Below are 23,208 nucleotides of genomic sequence, written 5' to 3'. Positions count from 1 at the left end.
TATAACTGAAGTGGCTGGTTTGGGGTTGTTTATTTTTGTTGCTGTTTTAAATGAACTACATTTAATTATTTTGAGTCAAGAACATGTTTGTTGGTACAGTTCCCTGTTTGTGTGCTGGCTTCCTGGGAGAAAGGGACAATTGACAAGGTTGTTGTATCATTTTTCTGTAGAATTCCTAACGTATCAAAGTTCATAATAGTAACTGTTTCATCAAAATTACTATTTGCTGCTCAATATATTTGCACCTACGCATGCGCTTCACATCCTGGCAATCTTGTATGCTGGGATGGGCACAACATGTATTAACGAGAGTAAAGCACATGTATTTATTTCACTCTTATTTCCTTCTTATTGCAAATACATAGAGAGTGTGGGTTTGACTCACATGTTTCCCCAGTGGAAATACACATTTGGGGCATTTCATTTAGCATGGTAAATCCCAGTTGCTAAATTTTAGATGTTACTATGCATTCAGATGTGTTTATGATAGCTTTGCATTATCCAAACAACTGGAGCACATCAGTGAGTCTGGATGTGTATATGTGAGAGAGAGAATTGAGAGTGACAATTTTAGTCTGAGGTGAAAACGACCTTTTCATCAGGCTGTTGAGAAAACATGTTTGTTCAGAAAGTAGACCTGTTTCCTCTTTTTAAAAATTGTTACTGGGGGTTTTTGACATCTCTGTTCTGGATATTACTTTCAAGCAGTGTAAGATATGAATAATAGCTAAATGCTTATACTGGAAGAAAAAATCAGCTCAAAGAAAATTTACCAGTATCTAAAGTTCCTAGTTTATCAGTATTCCGTACGATTCCACCATTTTTAGTAATCTTGGAAGCAAACCACAAGAAGATAATTTTGGTTTTTGTATTATTCTACATGGTGTCTTCTGACAGAAAAATAACATGATGACAACTAGATAAGGCACGTTAATTAGTAAAGTAGGTTTTCAAGTGGGAGATTCAGAGGTAAACCTTTCTGGAGAAGATGGTGGGTAGCAAGCCTCAGTATTTATCTTTCTGCTCACCTTTTTCCTGTCTGTTGGCTTCTCCATCTCTCTTTCCAACTTGAAAATGGTCTGTGAATGTATTATGCAAATAATAGCGTTTACTTTTAGACAGTGGGACGGAGAGAGAGAGAAGCTGAAAGGAGGAGAAGGAAATGAAGGAAATGCATTGTGAGTTGTTCTCAGTATAACATCTGTCAACAATTAGGGCAAGGTATTTGTAGCTCCAAGGTGTGAGGCAGGAGATAGGCAGTTCAGCCGCAACAAGTCTGAAAAATCAGGAGGCAAACAGCCTGGAAGTAATGAAGAAAATCTGCAAGGTTAGGTGGAACTAAGTGGTTTTAGTGGTGCTCGTACTGGGAGTGAAGTAATCTAAGCAAGTGAGAGCTCCAGGGAGCAAGCTGGGAAGAGACAGTGTTCCTAGCGCATCTCAATGAAGCTGGTAATGCAGGGTTTGGGCTGGTAAGCTGGGGAGGATAGGTTGGATAGAGACAGACACTGAAGTTTGAAATACAGTATTTGCCCATGACACAGTGTAAGTGCTGTTGTGCAATTTGACCCTTTTAGTGAATTGTCTATTGCTGGAACCTCTGGAGTGGTGAATTCCAGTTCTTTATATTCTACTTTTGAATATATAGAAAAGAAGAGGAAGAATTAACAATGCAAATTGATCCACTGATGAAAAGTCAGGCTTCAGACCAGAGTGAAAGAGTGTGGCGCAGGCTGGAAAATGAGGAGTTAGTCATGAATCAGAAGACAAGTTAAGATGACCAAAGAGAAGCAATGGGTATCCTAGAAAGACTGAGACATGCTGGATAAGTGCAAGAATATATAAAAACATTCAGTAGGCCGAACTCCTCATCCGTTAAGAAGCAGAAGGCAAAAAATAAATGGTGAATAACACTGAGTGAACAGTAGTTTCTAGTGTATGACAAAGCAAATCATTATTGATAACAGTATTAGTACTGCCTCTGCAATGGACAACTCGGCATAAACTGTGGCCTTTGCTCTTAGAGGTGCATTGTCCCAAGATCTGATAAATTATTTTGTCTGATAGGCATCATCTATCCATGATCTGGCATTACCTTTGTTGTTGTTGTTGCTTGGTGAGGTTTTTGTGGTTGGGTTGTTGTTTTTTTTGTTGTTTTGATTGTTAATGAACAGTATCTCTCTTAAAGGAATACTGGGAGTTTTAATCCCTGACTGTAGTGACTAATGAGACCATCTGATGAAAAATTTACTAATTCATTTTTATGTAACCAAAGCCCTATGGTTCTGCATTTTGTGGCTGCTGTTTGGAACCCAAGATGTTATTGCATTACCTGGCCCTGACTGTCCACTGCTATGAATAAGCATAGCTCTATTACTTCTGGGACCTGGTGACTTAACTATAGAACTCTGATGTAGAATCATGAAATGCATGTGTCCAGGGCATTAGAGAAATAATTTAATTGCACGAACTTAGTTAAAGTGGCACCAGAAGGCACAGGAATAGTTACAATGTAAATGCCTGATTCTAAATTGCCAGTTACTGGCATTTTTCAAAAAGAGCGGTGAAAATATGCTCTATCATCCAGTTTCTATCCAGGAACACAATAAAGCCATGCAGAAGGACATTCACTGTTACTTGACCAGAAATATGCATAGTTAGCAAAGATTGAAATTTAGTATGTATTACAATACTTTTCGACATCTCTTTTAAAGTGCATTGTTAAGGTTCACTTTGAACAAGTAATTAGAGAGAAAATGTCTTGTGGTTTTAAACAGAAGTGGCTGTCAGAAGGTGGGCATTTTAAAGCACTTCACTAAAAGCTTCCAATTTATACTTTTAGTTCTATTTTCAAGTGATTTAACTTGAGTTTCATTGCACATCTGTAGGCTCGAAGTTTCAAAGAGACATAGATTCTTCTGAACTTTGGATCACTTATTCCTGTGTTGTTACATATTTACTGTTTGATGTTGGACATGTCCATTCAACACTTTAGGGCTTCCTTCTTCCCCTATGTAAGCTGGGAATAAGTAGTATTTACCTTATAAGACTACGGATGTTATCTGTTATTCTTTGTGCAGTGTCTTGAGTAGTCATGTTATTCAGGGCCTAGTTACTTAGGTAAGTACTACAACACACAGCCCTCTGAGATCCCCCAGTTCATCTTGTTTTTCTATTGTAGTTACAAGGTCAAGTTGAAATAATCAGTATGATTATACGAGCTTGTATGAAAAACTTTCCTGGAGAGCAACATCTGTTATCTGGTGATAATAGTGATTCAAAGCTCTCCGAGAAGAGAATACAGTCTGTCTTAAATGAACAGGATGACTCAGTAGTTCATATTTGGAAAAATAAACATTCTCCAGGCCTCACAAACGTGATTCTAGAGACTCATTGCATGCATTATTACATGCTTTTGTGAAGCTCTCTGACACAGTGCAATGCGAATGGCTTCTGGCAGCCATGATCCTTCCCCAGAAACAGAACTGATACCGAACCATCTGCAGTGCCAGTGCTGCTGACTGACTTGATTCCTCTCTTGATTCCTCAGCAGCAACACATGTGGCTCTCATTTCACATGCTTGGTAATAAAGCTGAGTAAGGGGTCTAACAGCTTGAGGATTGCTGAAGTCTCAGAGCCTTGTCAGTCCTGACACAGGTTATGTTGTATAAACTATTCTGTAACATGATAGCACTCTGCCACACGTACCTGTTTATAGGTAAGTGTTTAACAGCTGATACTATACCTTGGGTAACTTGTTTAGAGAAATTATATTACTTCAATGAGTATTATGGGCTATGGACATGCATGTCAACTTTCACAAGGTTTTAATTTTCTTTCCCATTCTATCTAAAATTTGAGTCAAATTCAGCCCTCTTGTAACATGACTGACCTTGCTGTTTCAGGCCTACAAATCAAAGCAGACTTAGAGTTTCACCTAGGTAAGTGAGTAGGCATCATGCCTTAATGTGGTGTCGATTGATGACTGCAGTTTGGTTCAACTGAAACTACATGACTGAACTACCTATGGGTGTTCCAGTCCTGCCTACTTTCGCAGAGACCTGCATCTTGCAAACATTGCCCTGTGCAAATAAAATTACTTGTAGGGGCTATGTTGTAACATTATGTAAAATGCTACAGACCTGAAATACTGTACAGCTTAATTGAGTGCAATTCCTATTGCACTCAATGGGTGTTTTATTCAATTAGGGACTGCAGAATTTAGATCATTGCCTTTGGCTTACATCATTGCAGATATTATTGATGTTTATAAAGCTTTCAGGGATCTTTCAAGCTTTTAGTCCACAAATTGACTGCAATGTGAAAGTCTTGCTCGGGGGTAAGAGGAGTACTTATCTCCATCTCATCTTTCATTTACTTATTCCTGAGTCTTTCTGTGCTATTCCTTTGGGAGTGCTCATATAAAATATGCAATTTAACAAAGAGGGGGAAAGTAAGGTTGTCTTGGTATAGCAAGATTCAAGTTTCATTTTTGCACATTAGAAGTACGCATTTCTTATTTTATTGCCTCAGATGTAGAAGTGAATGATTAATTTGAAGTCTTACAAATTATGAAATTACGGCACAGTAAATGCAGAATGAATATTGAGGAAATTTAACAGTTTTCCAGGGATGAGCATGAAAACAGTGCTTGAAACTTTAAAACTATGCTGGTTGGTACACTAGAAATTTTAACTAAAAGAACTAACCTGCTTTGGTGAGAAGGGGCTGGATGGCTTGGAAGAATTTTTACTGTATCTAATCTGCATGCAGTATAAAGCCAGCGCCTGAGTTACTCTACGTGAGTAGCACAAGCAGGCCTTGCGTGATTTAATTCTGACCACTCAGCCTCTGGTCACAGTAGGAATATCGATAGATAGTTATCCTTATGCTGGTTCTGTGTTAGGCTCAGAGAGAATGGAATACAGTTTCAACTCTTTTTCATTCAGTGCTTTGGGGAAGAACAGTGAGCAAACCATTTCATGTATAGTGTGTGTAATTGCATTTAGTAATTCTTTTTATCTAGAATCAGCAATGAAATGTCTAAAGTATAGATATATGAAAGTAAATGAAAACAAAAGAGGTTGGTAGGGATAGGCATAAGCACTTTTAGGATATGTATTATAGGAATCTGATTACATTTCAGGCAATATATTCTTACTGTAGATCTTCCCAGAAAAATCTGCAGAAAGAGCTAGGATACACCTAGTATATACACCTATATACACATGCATATTTTTAGGTCAATTTAGTAAAATTTCAGAAATGTATTTATGGAAAATTGATACACATCCTGGCTAGATCACTGACTCCTTATTTAATACTGTCGTCTTAGGTGAAGTGAAATTGCATTTGAAAAAAAGGTAGCCTCCATATAGGAGGTGGTGGGTTTTTTTTGCAGCAGAGCACACAATAAATGTTATCTGTCGGGGAAAGAAACAGGCTATTTAAATTCAGGCAGCATAGCATCTTCAGGCGGAAGGGCTATTTTTAACTTCAGATGTAGCTTAATTTAGAAACTGAGCACTTGAAGTCCCTTTTTTTTTTCCCACTCCTCCGACTGGAGATTTTTTTATAATGATTGTAGATACCCTTGTGTGAAGATACTGAATAGAATAAAAAAATACATTATCCTGAGCTTCAAGGTCATGACAATAAACAGCTAAAGAAAGCAGTTTTGTGGCAATATTGTCATATATGCGTAAAAACAGAGATTAGATTAGATTGATGCACTATTTTGTAAGTGTAAGGGCCACTTTGGCAATTTGCCAGGAGGTTGCATATGATTTTTAAATCCATTTATGCAACATCTTACTCAGATCTGTATTATTATATGTGGGAAGTGCTGTAATTGCCTATAGCCCTATACAATGCATGAGAAAGAGTGTAAATTTCAGTGGTTTCCAAGGGAGAAATATTTATGGGAAAACTGCAATGATTCCCTGCATTGATTTTTCTAAACCAGCTTCTTGTCTTTGGCTTTGTTTGTAAGTTAATCACAAAAACTGAGAAGCTCATTTTGTTACAGAAGATACTCAGAATTAAGAATTGCAGTTTTGACTCTATTAACTGATTACAGGCTTTTTAATGTATTCAGATTCAGAATATGAAAAAATCCTCTCACAAATAGAAGTACTTCCAAGATGGCTTGTTGCAAACAGTCTTCTTGCATAATTGCATACTCTATGTCACTCAACATTCATCTATGGAACTGCAATAGCATTTCAGCATAAAACTCGATTCTAGCTGAATTTATTGTTTACCTGTTCAAGCTCAGCCAAAAGCTATTCTGAAAGCTATTCTAGTTGCATAACAATAACAAAAAGTGGAGAGAGACATGTGCCATTACAACATAAATAATTTGGTTATTGATAAGCTGAATGTGACATGGAAAAGTCTGCTCTATTTCTGAGCGTAGTAACACCTTCACCATTAACTTTTGAGCACACACAACTTCTTATGGTTTCTGAAATTCTGCTGAAATGGTTGAGCATTTGTTCACATACAGAAAAGATAATGTCTTCTGTAGCTACCTAAAATCCTGCAATTATAAGTGAAAGCTTCTGCTGCCATTTATTCTTTAACTTATGACAGCTAAAATTAGAGGCTTTCATTCCATTGTTTTTATACACAGGGTAGCATGATGTAATGTAGTAAGAACATCATAAAACAAGTTAGAAATTTAGAGTTATAATCATTAATGTTCAGTGGAGGTTAAAAAGAAATACCATCTAGAGCTGGACTACTCCTGAATTGCCCACTTTGAATTGGGATTCTTTCATCTTCCTCTTAAACATTTGGTTTTGAGGAACGCTCCCTGGCTACTTTTGATGTGGAGGGAATATGGGAGTTGGCATAGGAGCTGTTAGAGGTGTTTAGGCTCTGCTGTGGGATTTCCTTAATTCTCTGCTGGCCAGATGAACCTAAATTAAGGCTGAATCTAGTCTCTGGGAGGTATTTTAGTAGTGCTATCAGACTAGGAAATTTTTGGGTTGGGAATGTGAATTCAGAGTCTTTTCTTAAAAAGGATATTCTTTATAATAAAACAGATACATTGCGTCAGTATTTGCGGAAGTGTTTCAGCTTTAGAAAGAGAATGTGTTTTTCTCATCAAAGGCTTGATCTGAAGCTTGTAGCAAAAGAAATATTAATCAGGTATACTTTCTTGTTTTAGGTGTGTTGATATGCTGTCAGGAGGCAAGATTCAGTTTGCCTGTTAAAGAGGTTTAAAAAAAAGACTAAAAACCATCCAAAAGGAGCAGTGGGGTTGTCAAGAAAAAGCTGAAATCTTATGAAATTGTGGGTAATATTTTTGGTCTTACCGAAACACAGGATATACTTTGAATAATTTTCTGGATGGCTTTTTAAAATCTAATAAGCTTGAAATTATAACTGTCCATTTGTACCTGCTTTGTTTTCAGTTTGTAGTAAAGTAGAAAACTGTTTTGAGAGCAAATAGTAATTCTGTTTTCAGGCATTCTAACTCTTAAATTGCAAAATGCAGCTATGAAGAATTACGGTGATGCACCAGTGATGAGGTTTAGGTAAGGCTAGACTTTGAGACTTGAGTTTCAATAAAGCTAGGATTTCTAACAGAACAGCACTACAATACTCTGAATTATCCTTAGGAGACTTCTGCCATTTTAGGCCAAACTCTTTTGATGAGATTTTCATTACAGTCACAAGTAAGGCTGAACTAGAAAACTGGACTTTTGCTTCATACCTAATGATAATAATTAGTTCTTATTTAGTAGTTTTCATCCACAGATCTCGAAGTGTTTTATACTGAAGGTCAATATCATGACCTTATTTTACAGAAATGGAAGCACAGAAAAAGGAAGCAAGTGCCTAAGATCAATGAGCAGCTTGGTAACAGACCTAGGAACAGACTCAGATCTTGTAAAAGAGGTCCAGGTCTCATGTTCTCCTCATCTGTCGAACCAAAGCAGTATTTATATTTACATCTGTGCATCTGAAAGCAACTTCATCGTGGCCTGGGCTTGAATTTCTAGTTGTGTTTGGGATGGTGATGTATAATCCAGAAAGGAAATTCAAAAAACCAAAACGAACAATACACAGGCTTAGATTTTCCTACCTTGTGGTTTCCTAAAAAGTTCTTGCCTAAATATCCAGGTAGATTTGTGTCCCAGAAACATGAGTAATCCAAGCAGGTATTCAGGTACTACCCTGCTAAGAATTACAGAAATTCCTATATAGCAGGGTGGCTGGATAGAATACCCCCAGGATTTCCTAAGCAGCTCCCTAAGACCTGCTCAATACCGTGCAAATTCTTCACATTGTCTCCAGAGGGATGGAGATATGGATTTCTGAATATGGTACTGTGCTATATATATTGTGTGTCTTTACCCTCTTATAAATCCTTAGCATGACAGATTCTGTATTTCCCATTGTAAAGTGACTGCTGTGGAGCTGGGTATATTTTCTGCAGCCATTTACATCTCTGTGACCTCCATGATAGATACTGACATCTGCTCAGTAATGAAGCGAGCCTGGCTTCCCTCTGTCTTTCCTCCTCTGGGTAGCTAACAGCTATTGTGGCTGGGTCACTTTTAAAAGACATGGTGTAGTGGTCCATATTATCACCTGTAGGCTGGATCTGGACTCAATGTGTCCCGCAGCATCTCTGAGAGAGATGGAACCAAGCTGCTGGAGCCTCCTGGCTTGTATCTCTGTCTGATCCCAGAACAGTGATTACACTCTTTGCTGCCTATCTATATAATCAGTGTAGACTGTTTCTATTGGCAGGGAATCACATGCTTAATGTACTGTCTCTTCCATAACAATTTTATTGTAATTTTTCGCTTCAAAAAGCTTATGCCTTCTCTTCCATGTTACTTGTTGTTACAGAATTTTTTTACTCAGCAAAGAAAATCTATCAGTGTCTTCCATGCCCACAAATCACAGGAGGGAGGACATGCAGTAGACTGGAGTTTTTATTCATCAGTATTGCTGTCTTCTCAGAAATGGGGAATAGATTTTATTGAGGTGTGACAAATTACAAGAAGTAAATAAATTTATATTCAGGTGAAATACAGGAGACTGTAATAGTCATACTATGTATCTAATTATGAAAATACAGTATGCTATGCCTCTAGGGATTTTCACTTATCAGTATGTAAACAGTTCGCAAACATACACAGGCTTTATCATCCCATGTTATACAGAGAGGGGCATCTTTCATCTTGGAGAAGATGGTTGTAGATGAGATACTAAATATAGTCAAATTAAAGAGCGCATGCTCCCTAGAGGGTATCAAAGACTGACACACTATTTAGCCATGCAAACAACCAGAAGTATCAGAGCAGGAAGGAGTGTGGTTGAACCAGTTAGTGCACTGATAAAATCTGCTACTTTCAGCTTCAGCAAAATTTGTGAAAGGAATAGCAGTGGGGTGCATGGAAAAGAGATGTGTAAGGCAGTTCCTATTGCCTAACCTTACATGCCTAACATAAGTGCCTAAATGAGGAAGACAAATTTTCCTGGGCTGTTGAGACATTAGTGCAGAGGATATTCTTTCAGAAAGTAATTCAGAAGCCACAAATATGGCTTGTGCTCTGAAGCAGCTCTAGAGGAGCCTGACACTCTTCACTGATTATATAGGAGACTTAGGTAAACTAACTGCCTACCTTAAGCCCCTGAGTTAGGTATTAAACTTAAGCAATGGTAAAAACCCAGTCCGTGTAGGGTCACTGCAAAAGGTAACATACCTAGGACTGCAAACCTAATTTTGATAATGTTCTTTCCTTGTACACCATCACCTTGGGAAGCTTACATCTTCCCTTCAGACCTCTTCCCTGTTCTTTGTATGACATTCAGATTTCATGTGCAGAGGCTGAATAGTTTGTCTGAAAGACAAAGAAAGTCAATGGAAGAGTACCTTAGATCTGTGCGTTGCATTTGTAACTGAATCTAAAGTCAGATTCAAGGACTCTCCTCCTCTGTGTTCCTTCCTAGAGATGGGAGGTTATTTCTCTAATCAGGATTGGCTTTTGTAAAAGTCCCTGGCAAAATCATAAATTGTGCGGTTTAGTTCAGTTAGATCTCTGAAAAACAGAGAGAAATTTGTAATCAAAAGAAGAGCAGTAGTTTTTACTTGAAGCAGTATTTACTTGAAAAGGAATATATGTAAAATCTGGCTTTTCATTAAAATGGATGGATTTTTTTTTATTTCAAAAAGGATTAAATTCTTTTATTCGTGGTTAAAAATACTTTTCTTCAAATGTCATTACTGATAATTTTGCATGCAAGGCTTAGCTTCAGAAGATCTCTTGAATTCTCTGTCCTTTGTGTCTGACCTGCAGCACTATTAACACTTTTCATGTTTCTCTGTTGCACTTGTCTTGTTTAATACAAGACAAGAAGCCATATGGGTGACAGCTCTATACCAACAGATCTTTACAGACAGATGCTATGATTTGATCCTGATACTCACTGTGTGTTTTACTTACTGCTGCAACCGGGACTTAAAAATATAAGCACCAGCTTTTTTTCCTGTGTGTGTCTCCATAAAAAGGTCTGTTCTGATTTAACATAATATTCATAGGAAACTATTTGTAACCTAAATGAAGCAGGGGCACAATTACAGTAATATGCTTCATGGTGCAAGAAAAGATGTCTTCCTTTTGGCTGACATTCATCACCAGTTCTTACATAAGCAGTCACCATACCTAAATAAAGTAGTAAGAAGAAACTTCCTCCTCCTGTTAAGTGGCCCTTTATACAGAGGAGATCGAATTCAGCTGATAATGTCATCAGGAGATACGTGCAATATTTAAAATGAGGTTGACAGTGTAAATAGTGGCAAGGCACAAAGTGGTGGCAGCAGCGAGTCCTGTGGTGGAGTGCTCCATCGAGGTGTACTGAGGGGCTCCCAGTGCCAGGGAGACCCAAGGATGAGCAGAGAGCCCAGGAGGTGGCAGCTCTCCTGAGAGTTAAAACCAGTATTTCTACAGAGAAAGCCCGAGGTGTCTGATGCTTCCGCCCAGACAGAACCGGTGAGGAAGGACACTTCAGTACAGATGGTAAGTTGCAAAAAGTGCCCAGGCCCTTCTCCTGGAGAAAATGTAAGTGCCTGCAAAATATGTGCACAGGTTGATGATCTGTTGGGTCGGGTGGCTGAGTTGCAGGAAACAGTTAAAAGGCTGTGCAGTGTTAGAGGGCTGAGACAGAGTTAGGTAAATGGTTTCACAGCCATGTTCCTGTGGCAGACACCACAGAGAATGAGGCACCTTGGACCCTGGTGGCCCATGAAAGCAGGACTCTGCTTCAGTCCCCACCCTCCAGCATTACAACCAAAACCAGATGTGAAGCTTTAACAGCTGTAGGAGCTTGACCTCTACAAATCAATGGGCCCTGACATTATCCACCCAAGAGTGTTGAGAGTGCTGTCTGGCATTGTTGTGAGCCACTCTCCATAATCTTTGAGAAGTTGTGGAGATTGGGGACATCCCAAAAGGCTGGAGGAAGGCTAACGTCACCCCCATCTACAAGAAGGTCTTTAAAGTACAATCCAGGAAATTACAGGCCCATCAGTCTTAATTCAATCCCTGGGAGAGCTATGGAATGAATCCTGGGGGCTATCTGAAGTCAAACGAAGCATGTGATTGGGAGAAGCCAGAACAGGTTCACCAAATTGTGCATGACAAACCTGATTGCTTCCTATGGCAAAGTAAACTGCTTGGTTGACGTGGGGTGAGTGGTGGACATTGTCTACCTGGATTTTTCCAAGGCTTTTGGTATGGTTTCCCACAGCCTCCTCCTAGAGAAACTGATGCGTTACAGTCTAGACAAGTGGTCTGTGCAGTGAGGGGTACTGGCTGGCAGGCTGTACCCAGAGGGTGGTGGTAAATAGCTGCTTTTCAAACTGGCAATCTGTCACAAGTGGGGTCCCCCAGGGATCGCTGTTGGGCCCAATGCTGTTGAATTTCTTCATAAGTGATCTGGATGATGGGATCAAGTGTACCCTGATAAAGTTTGCTTATGAGACCAAACTGAGTGGGGAAGTGGATGCTTTGGGAAGGAGAGCCACCCTGCAGGAAGACCTGGATAGGCTGGAAGAGTGGGCTAACAAGAACCTTATGAAGTTCAATAGGGACAAATGTAAGATCTTGCATCTGGGAAAACATAATCCACGAGTGCAGCACAGGCTGGGATCTCCCCAGATGGGGCGCAGCTCTACAGAAAGGGAACTGGGAGTCGTGGTGGACAGCAAGCTGAATATGGGTGAACAGTGTGCTTCTACAGCAATGGAAGCGAGCAGGATGCTGGGCTGCATCAACAAGGGCATCACAGCAGAGATAAAAAAGTCATTATCCTACTCTTCTCAGCACCTGTCAGGCCACACCTGGAATACCCTGTTCAGTTTTGGTCCCTGCTATGCAAAAAAGGTGTGGACAGGCTGGAGAGGGTCCAGAGAAAGGCTACAAAGATGATCAAGAACGGAGAAGCCTGCAATATGAGGAAAGGCTAAGAGAACCGGGTTTGTTTATCTTTGAGAAAAGAAGGCTTAGGGGAGAATTTATCACCATGTTCCAGTATGTAATGGGTGGCTACAAAGAAGATGGAGGCTGCCCTTTTACAGGGAGTCACGTGGAAAAAGATGAGAGGTAATGGGTACAAGTTACTCCTGGGGAGATTCTGACTGGACACAAAAGGAAAATTTTTTGCAATGATAACAATCAGCCTTTGGAATAATCTCCTCGGGGAAGTGGTGGATTCCCCAACATTGGACACTTTTACAACTCAGCTGGACAGGGTGCTGGGCCATCTTGTGTAGACCGTACTTTTACGAGGAATGGTTGGGACCAGATGATCCTTGAGGTCTTTTCCAACCTGGTAGTCTATGGTACTGCTGCAGAAGGAAAAAAATGGCAGTTTGCCTTGGAAATGATGCTATGAATTTCAGATTGGTCCTATGACAGAATTAAGGACAGACTCATTGGTTAGTTTTACCACTATATGATCAGTGTTATATTTAGGAGTTATGGGAGGGAATCTGAAAAGGAATTTTGTGATCTGCATGCCACAAAACCATTCTGAAACCCTGTTGCTAGACTGACTCTCTAAAATGGCTTCGTGAAAGGCCAATTACTGTACTTCTATGTCTGGACAGAAAATATTACTTAATATATGTTAAGGAGTAATTTCACATTAGCCAAAGAATAGAATAGGAGTACTTTAATTATTTTATGTAATTTTGTCTGATTTGTTTGACTTGATGTTTAGCTCTTGTGTGACCAGGTAGGTCCTTTTTCATTGTCAGTTTTGGTTGCAACATCAATTGATTAACCAGACCATCTGTGGTGCTACAGTACTCTGTAATACAGAGGAGAGAGAAGTAATTTCAGTTAAAATAAAAACTAGAAACACTGAGCAGAGATGCCCCCAGCCAAAAAATTAGAAAATTAAATCCCTCATACTTAGCATGGAATAGCAAAGCCATGGTGAGTATATTCTCCCAAAATTGAAAAATTAGGAACTGAGCAAGGAAACATGTTTATGCAGTATGGTAACTCAGTCTTGGAGATGACAAAAGGATGAAGCCAATTTTTCATTTAGGAATCTGAGTATTATTTTCTTGCATATGTAAATAAGGGTAAATATGTGTTATAAAAATGGGCTAAAAGAAAATCTCAAGGGAAGGAGCACAAGGGCAAACAAAAAAAAGATTTAGATGTATAAATCAAGACATTCAGTGAACCACTCGTACATTTGTAAAAAATGAGCAAAGTGGTAGCAAAGACAACTAAAAGGAAATGCATTTTTAAATTCTAGCAAGTAGACTTTAACGTCTAAATATAACTACTGTAATAAATTACTTTGAAAAGTTATACATAGACACATAAAATATCCTTAGCCCTTGTGGTTGACAAATGTCATGCATTCAATGGAAAAATACATTAACACTGTTCATGTGTGTTTTGTGGAAAGAAAATTTCTTTTTCCCTGATGCGTATTCATAAACAATGAATTAATCCAAGCCCTTAAAATGCATGCAACCTGTATCTGTGTTGGTGCTAAACTCTTCCAGTGCCAAAGAAAATACACACATACAAATCTACTCATTGCACCATTGTTAAGCTTTACTATTCAATCTTTTTTGGATGTACTTTTTGTCTGTGAGGAGAGAATAAGTAATCAGTTACAAACATGGGTCTCTAGGCAAAACTCTTGGTGAGCAGCATGCTTCCACATCCCTAGGCCTACTACTGTGTCATCCTGTTATTTCTGGTGCCAGCAATTCCTCTGTACTTGTCTGATGTGGGTGCTGCTACACTGTGGCTTATAACAAGCTTTTCAGCTGCGTTTAGGCAGACCCTTTAAATGTCGCTCTTTGACGTCAGCTCAGCTTTGGGGACTAGTTGGTATTTTTCATGTGATTGATAACAGGAGGTTTCCCGATACAGCCTTTCAAAGGGATGGGCAAAAGAAGCACAGCATGATTCTCTAGGGGACATAACCTTTGATACTTAAAAGGGACATTTTCATTTTGAGCTGTGAGGGACTGTGCGTCCAACATACTTAGGAGATTTAGACATCCTTGTTTAGATTTTTTGCCTGAGGAGATTACTATCTGATAGTTAAGAATGGAACAAATTCCAAGGTAAATTCTAAGTGTTTAATTGTTCGTGGAGGAAAAGATCTTTCATATGAATTTTAGCTATGTGCATGAGAATCCAGGCATCTAAGGTGTCAAGTGCATTTAGGGAGAAAAAGGAAAACTGTTAATAAAGGGGTATTCCTGAATGAAAATATCACAGACCATTTCTTCAGTAATTGGTATTGCTGGTTAGGTCACTGTATTGATACTTGCCATTTGCCTAAGCAACTGTTACAATTTCTGCGTACATACAAAACAAGGTGTACTGTGCTGCAGATAAAATTTGTATTCAGTGTCAGATAAGAAGGAAGTGGGATGCCTTGTACAAAGGCTAGGATACAGATTAACAGTTTGGTAGCTGTGACCCAAATATCAAATGAATGTTTAGCCTTAACTATCAGTATAGTTGATGAGAGCAGTGGTAATTCTGTCATGTGAATTATGATGACGCTCTAGAAATTACAGCTGCTGGCATGGAAGCAAAGCTTACTGGTAAGACAGATTTAGGTGATGCAGATAATTTCCAGAATGCTGAAGAAACCGCAGTAAGGCAGGGTTTATAGTGAGTTTAGTTTTTTGCTTTGTTTTGTTGGGGTTCTTTGGGAAGTTAGGGTAGGGCTTTTTGTTTGGTTTTGGTTGGGTGTTTTTTTCCCCAGTGATGGGAAAATAGCAAGTATGGACCCATTTTGGAATAAATGACGACATTTTTTTTATCAAAGGTAGATCATAATGCTCAATATATTTCAATATGAGAATTGATTTTTTAGGAGTAATGAAAGTTGGCTTCATCCACTGAGATCCCAGTAGCTGGTATCCCACAGGAAATTGTTCTTGAATTTGGAAACGATGGTGAACGCAAGAATTGTGAGCTGGCTGAAGTGCTGACTAAAAATTATATTCAAAAACAAGTGACAAGGCTGGAGAAACGTTGCTAGCGTTGTTTCTCTGGGGTTAGTCTTGAGACCTGTTGTATTTAATATATTTACTGGTGTGTTGAGATGAAATTCTGAGATAAGACAAAATTGGGAGGTACTACTTATACTGAGGAAGATTGGGTTGTTGTTCAAAAAGAATTAGACTAACTTCTTGCTAGCTTGCTGGTAATGACATGTAAGTAAGTAGCATACTGTACAAAGCTATACACTTGGGATTCAAAAGTAACTTCATCTATAACCTGGGGGTTTATGAACTGGAAGTAACTAAGGTGAAAACAAATCTGAGTGTACTTGTCAGTGGAAGGATGAGTATGATTAGACAATGGAATATAGTTATGGTAGAAAAGATAATGCAGTCCTGGAAGGTGAGAGTTTCTTAACAGATGGAAATATTGGTACCATCTTACAGGGAGTGTTAAGTCTTTTTGTGTATTTCTGCAGTTGTGTTTAGCTATTTTTAGACAAATGAACTTAAACTGTGAGAGGTGCAAAGAAGAGCTAGAAGATGAGCAAGGGAATGAAGCTCCATCTTTTGAATGGAAATCGGAAATGCTTCATGCACCCAACCAAACAGGTTTCTAGGGTGATGAATCACTAAATATACTGGGAGCAAATATTGATGAATGGATGGGTTCAGCGTCCATGATCACTTATTCCTTATCCTGTCTGCTGAGATCACTAACAAAGCTGCCAATCGCTGCCTCTTCAGTAGTTTTCCTTTGTGGTGTGGATAGTTGACCAGTGTTAATTCCAAAAGTCCACAAAATTTTTGCATGTAACGCTGACAAGAGGATTGCCAGTAAGACTATATTTTTGTTAAGGCTGCTGAATACGTTTTACAGCACTAAAAAATGCATACCATTTTTAAAATCTTGGCTGCAGATTGCTTACAAAAGAAAGAACTATTCTTTATTTGAGATCTCACTGAACTTCCTCCTGTTTGGTCTTTTGATCTCAGCTCTGGTGGTGTCACTCCCTTATCCTTGCCTAATGAGCCAGCTCACCATGATGACAGCTGCTGCTGTCTGGTTTTCACTTTTGAGAGCTCCGTAAGTGCTAAGTGTGATGACATCATGCTCCCTAGGGTGTCAGTTATTAGCTGCTAAAAATAGTTACAGGCAAACACAGAATAGAAAAATCAAATGTCTGTTTAAACCAGTAGTGAATGGGAAGGTAGAGAGAGAGCTCAGCCGAGGGGCTTTTTATTTAAATGCAAGGGCAACAACGTTGGACTGCAATCCTGGCAAATGTTGCAGATGATGCTTTAGGACTCGTGAGCTCGGAGGGCCCACAGAGACAAGTTCATCCCTGGTGCAATTCCAAAACTGTCATGGTAAGTGAGTTTTTTGTGTTTATTTCCCACTGGTTAGGTTATCTGATCTGAGTAATCTGTGTTTTGCAGTTCTTAATGTAACTATGGGATTCACAGCACGAGAATGATGTCAGTGTTACTGCCCGTATAATCACTGTTCTATTAAAAAATAAAACACAGAGCAATATTCATATTTTAAAATTAAGTGTTCAAAGGTGAAGAAATCATGTACAGTAAAAACTATGTGCAGGCTAAAATGGGGCCTCCAGTCTCTGAGTTCAGGGGAGTATCCTGCTCAGCATGTGTTTCGGGGCTGTTCGGTGCAAGTTCGTTTGACCTCACTGACTACCTTTAGGCCTTGATTACAGATCTACAAGCTGAGACAGGCTTGAAGACAGAGGTCACATTTTCAGGCTTTAACTTAATTCCAGTTTTATAGCGTAGACTTCTCTTCACTGTTTCTGTGGTACTAGCAAGGTGCTTCAGATATTAAGCTGTTCCAAATTAAAGCTGATGTAATAAGAAAACTATAGGTACAGAAGCAATAGAACATGAAAGTTAAGATTAACATAGGACTGGTGTCTCATAACCTTTGAAAATCTCATCCTGGGTCTTTTTTGCTAATTAAACCATGGATAGAAATGTTCAACTAGGCTTATTAGTGCTGTTGGAAGATTTTTCTTGTAACAGTCTTTTCTATACTTCTTAACTTACTGTCGAAGGGCAGGCAGAGATAGAAATATGAAGCTGTGAGTCTTCCAGACAAACACCACAAGTTACACATGTATTACAAGACACACTCCAAGTTACAAATGCTAACCCATGGGCCTGAAACTCCCTTGGCTGAAGTATGATCTTTTTCTCACCCATTTGGAGTCACCTACAATGGCTTCATGGTGATTCAAAACTGTCAGAAATTACTTGTAACTGGCACTGGTCCCCTTAGAGAATCATAGAATCATTTAGGTTGGAAAAGACCTTTAAGATCATCAAGTCTAAGTGTTAACCTGTCAGGGAGAACAACCTGCAACTTTTGCACTCTGGCCCTGAACTGCCTGGTCTCCTGTTTGCAGCCAGTACAGAAGCTAAAAACACAAGTCTGCTGATCCTACAGAGCCTGACTCACGTCTCTGTAAATCACTCGCAGCGGCCTTCCCCAGAGGGAATGAAGGGCTTGATGGATGTTGTGCTGCAGGTTATCAGTGCGTGCTAATGAAGCAACAGATCCATTACAGTATTTATCCACTTTTTGAGCTCCAATTACAGGAACTTTGTGAAGTATAAAATAGTTTGATTTTACCCTGTGTTCATTCTGTAAAAGATGATGTCTCTAAGAGATACTCCCATCCTATCGTTATTTCCTTGTGCTGATTCATCTATGTTTAAGATTGTTTAGAGCCAGGATTTGATTCTGCCTTGTTGATGGTAATTTTTTTTTTGGTAAATCTGTTTGATAATTGTCACTGATAAAGCTGAAGAATCCCTGAGTCTTTTGCTTGTGGGGTGTGACATGTAAAGTAGTTTTTCTTGCACATCAGAAGGCAGGAGACTGATGTAAGAATTATTGTGTGAAATTGCATTGTCTGTTATGTAGGAATTCAGACAGTGATTGTGATAGTCCCTTTTTTCCTTTAAAATGAGAATTTATCATTCAAAAGGTGCTCCACTGTCAGTGCAAAATTTTAACCATTATACTATTTCTTATTTTTAATGGTATAATAACCTGTCCTTTTGGTTGCGAGTGTGGCATCTTGAATGAAAACTGACTTACAGTTATTTTTTTTCAGTCTGCAAAACAGGCACGCACACACACACACACACACACACACACACACACACACACACACACACACACAAAAAGGATGGAAGAAATTCCATATTCAGCGGTGGTGGCCAGAGGAGCAAAATATAATATAATATAATAAAAAATCCTTATTGAAGAATTTTTGCACTTTGTATGGGTTTGTAAGGGTTTTTTTTCCTTTTTTTTTTTTTTTTTTTTTTTTTTTTTTTTGATAGGAAGAGGACTTTTTTCAGATGACTCCTTAAAACTACCTGAAGGAGTAGCATCTGAAAGAGAATGATAAGAAGAAACAGAAATACAGGGTAGTTTTTACAACACAAAATGCATACTGTTTTTAGCAGGTGGCCAACCTCTTGTTTAGAAAGATTTCCTGCTGCATTGAATTTTCCTTGCTGTATCCCCCAGAAGGCTGAGCATTGCTATCTCCTGCAGACAATGCAGCAACGCCCTTATTTTGTACTAGCAAATGATTTTTTTCATTCACAAGCTGTTTTCAGTATTCCAGAGCATCTCACTGCTCTAGCATGCATTTATCTGAATTTAAAGTGATTTATTCATAAGAAAGATTATTCTCACTTGGTTTGGGGGATACCATCAGGGGTAAAGGCATATGCAGTTGCACAAACAATTGAGACCTTCTGGCAGACTTTTTGTGTGCTTAACGCTTTCTCTGATGGCCTTGACACTGATTATAATGCCAGTAGAGTAAAATATCTTCTACAAAATATAATTTCCTGTTGGAATGCTGGTAGAGTAGTGCTGATGTGGCATACACTTACTGCGTCATCTGTAGGTGATGGCACTATCTTGCATGTTCTGTTTTCAAGGTTAAAGAAGTGTACAAAATACTTTCACCGAGAGGTAGAACTACCTGAGCCTTAGGTTTTCTGACTTTGGCTGAGCATTCAAACCCTTGTGCAAATGTGCAAACCTTTTTGTGTGCAAATTGACCTGCTGTGTACGGACATTATCTCAGCTTATATAGAGGCAGTGTAGAAAACTGAACTGTGAATGGATCTGCCTGATTTTTGTAGAGAATCTAAGGATGGTGGACCTAAATAATAAATACAATTAGGGTAAAAGTCTTTGTAAAACACCTGTGGAAGTACATCCTTATCAGTTTCACATATCACAAGCTAGATCGTACTGAAATGATGGACAAGTCCACAAAGCATATGCCTGGAATATATTTAGATGCAATAGCAGGAAGCTGAGTCCAGATAGATTCAGACGGAAATGAGGCATATGTGTCTGTTGGTGTGGGTCATTGAACATTAGCATATCTAGACAAGAAATGTATTTCACAGGGACAGTAAACTGAGGGCTTGTCTACATAAGACTACACATATGTAATCCAAATTAACATTGACAAGTTTAAGTATCTGATGTGGGAGCTACTTAGGGAATATGGTTGACTCTTGCTATAAAATGTCAGACTAAAAGAATAATCTCTGGCTGGAAAACACATAAGTCTATAGCAATAGTTCTGTCCTATATGTGCACAGCAGACAGACAGCAAGAAAAGGTTTTCATTCTGCTGCATAAGAAGGTATTAATGGCACTGTCTTACCATGGATTTTCACATTATTAGATAGTTAGATCGTGTCAAATCTTGGCTCATCACCAAGACTACTTGCCATAAAATTTCTGACATCAGAAGAGGGACATCTGCATTAAAGTGAAATTTGAAGATTGTTTGATATGTAAGTTTGCGAGACAGAGTCCTTGCCCACAGAAATAATGTTGTCAGCAACACTGTTTGTTTGAATTAAAGCTGCAGATTGGATCTAGTCATTGATGCTGATCTCAACTTTTATGTAGGACATAAATTGAATACATTACCTCTTCTAACACGCCAGGCCAGCATTCTCTGACGCAGATACCAAAGCTGAAGTCAGTGGGAGCAGGCAGTGTTTTCCAGCCTGAGGTGTCAGGCCATTAGAAATGTCAGGTTCCTAAATGTAAATGTAGTATAGATATCCAAGTTGAAAGATGTCTCAAAAAGGTATCCAAAGATATATATTATTCTGACAGCATGCTGCTGGAATCAGCTATTACTGCTGACACGGTGCCAACCCACTGAAGGAGTCTTTTGATGTATTTCAAGAAACATGTAAGTTCAGTGTCCTGTAACTGCATCCGTAACCACCAGCCTCTCAGGAAAAAACTTGAGAAGGCTGTTTTTTGTTTTTTAATCGTTAACTTTGCACTCCTATGCCTGCCTTCCTCTCTAAGCTTCCTTTTTGTGAAGATGAAACCTAGTGATGCAGTGTTTGCCTATAGGCGTCCTTTTTCCTGTGAACATAGAGAGCCATGAAGAACAAATAAACTGTTTAAGTTGCTGATCCTGCACGTTTGCAAATTCATTGGGAGATTTGGCTCACATGTAAGGACACAAGGATCCGGCTCCTAGGGAATAAATGTCAAAGAACATGAAAAGAAAAGCCTTAGTAGGCACTGGGACTAGTAACAAAGAGTGCTTCCAAACTACAGTAGTGAAAACCACTGGGAAATGTGGAATAGTCTGACAGAAGCAATAAGAATGATGGTTCTGAGTCAGGCACTGAATCAGGGAGGAAAGGGGGGGAAAGAAAAAGAAGAGGCTTGATCCAAGTGAATTAAAGCCACTTACATTCCTGGAAATGAATTATTTCCTCTTTATCAAAAAAGAAAAAAAAAACCAACAACACAGAGGGTAAGAATGTAATTACATGTTGCAGAAAGAATTATATGACAGTTTCTGTCTTCCAGGCTTACGTTCAGGATACTAATCAAAACTCTGACACACTGACTTTCTGTAGTGAGCCTCAGCAGCATTGCTTGCATTGCCCATTTACTTTTCAGTACTTCCTCTTGGAGGCTTTCTTTCCTCAGCAGGCTTTTAGAGGAAGCTGTGGGTACTATTTTGTGTCCAGAATAAACAGAAAGCACAGTACTGTTCTCTGTGCAGAAGCTCTCTCCTTCCCTTGTGAATTTACAAATATTATAGAAAAACAAAATAATCACAGAAACAGTGTTTTCTTAAATGATCGCTCAAAACTAGTGCTGAGGACTTGGTTCTTTGCTTTGTCAATGAGTTCAGGCATATCAGTTAAACAATTTACTATTTATGTCCTGAAGGCCTTCAAGGGAGTGCTGAAGCCTATGAACGATCTCCCGCCTTTCCTATCTTAGGCTGAGAACATTTTCATTCCATTCATCGCTGCTTAGATGATGTCTGAAGACTGTTGCAAAGTATCTGTTTTCAATGCACACTGATGTTTTGCCAGTCATATGTCACGAGGGAGCGTTGTCCCACTGGTATGAACTTTATGACCATGAAAGAAGGCGAACAGTAACTGCATTATGTTCTCCAGAAGATGGGTAGAAGTTTGAGGGAATGTGTTTTTGTGCACTGTTTCAGGGCCTTGCTCATCAGTTGCATGACTTGCTGAATCTGTTTCTAAGCATTTAAAAATGAAATTGAATCAAGATTATAAAACAGAAAATAGCGTTCAAATGCTTTTAGATTGATGATGACAGACATACTGTAATATGCTAAAAAGGAGTTCAGCTGCAATTAGTCTGTAAAGAACCTAATCACCAATATGAATCTGACAACCAAGATTTCAAATAGTTAACCTCGTTCTGTCCTATATACTCACTAAGAATGTCTTTTTGTGTTGATATTGTTGGTGGATGGAAGTTGGTTGGAAATAATTCTATTGATTCAGTTATTCATAAAACTGTATCATTTAATAAAAAACAACCATTTCCTTACGAATGGATTTAGGTTGCTGCACTGAATGTACCCAGGCTCCTAATTCTCCAGTCGCTGAAGAGGGTCTCTGTCATTCTTAATTGGCTGAAGAGTAAAAAAGGACAAGGGCAAACTCCTACAGACTTTTTTTTCTGACTCTTCTGGTATGACACCCTGAAGTAGGTGAGATGCTGCTATATCACAGAGACCACTGGGTTAAATTAACTAGGATATAATTAAGAATACAAAAAAACCCAAAAGTTTTATGGGGTTGCGAGCTGTGTTATCTCATTATCCCAAAGAAAGTTTATTTCTTGCTACTTCCCTTGAGAGAAGCGTTAAAAATTGCCCTATTATGGGATGCGGACTGCCCAATAGATAGCCAGAAAAAGCAATCTGAGAACTAGCACAGCCAGCTGGAGCTCAGCCAGCATGACTGTGACTGGTGATCCCCTGAAACAAAACTGTGCAGCAGAAGCTGCTGCCCGCTGCCATGGCAGAAAGCATCCCCCAGCAGGTGCCACCTAGAGAAGCCAGTGATAGCCTGGCCTGTTGGAGTCGATGATGAAGCAAGGTGACTGAGGATGAAAGAAAAACAGGAAGGGGAACAGTGGGAAAAGGATTTATTCTTTTTTTGTGTGTGTGCTGGAAAGATCAAACAGCATTGCGCTGTTGCAGTGTTTTGAACTATGTTTTGTCTTAGGACCTGACTCTCCTTATGCCAATTTAAGTCATCGGTATAATACACAGGGATGCAGATTAAGTATCAACCCGTTGCTTGCCTACTCATACAGACACAC

The 23,208-nt window shown here is 39.0% G+C and overlaps 1 protein-coding gene across 2 annotated transcripts in view; it reads left to right on the top strand.

Annotated features, from left to right (window-relative positions):
- GNB4 (G protein subunit beta 4) overlaps window positions 1-23,208 on the top strand; it is a 73,919-nt gene that overhangs the window by 11,966 nt on the left and 38,745 nt on the right. Inside the window, exon 1 of one of the 2 annotated variants that reach the window (XM_080410038.1) lies at window positions 16,731-16,886. The exons of the other annotated variant lie outside the window; for it this stretch is intronic. The gene's annotated coding sequence lies outside the window, so the exon portion shown is untranslated. Of the gene's footprint in view, window positions 1-16,730; window positions 16,887-23,208 lie in introns of those variants that run through there. 2 annotated transcript variants of the gene reach the window in all.

The sequence above is a fragment of the Falco punctatus genome (assembly GCF_963210335.1).
Source record: "Falco punctatus genome assembly, chromosome: 13".
Classification (NCBI taxonomy): domain Eukaryota; kingdom Metazoa; phylum Chordata; class Aves; order Falconiformes; family Falconidae; genus Falco; species Falco punctatus.
This window is presented reverse-complemented; position numbering and strand designations above follow the sequence as displayed.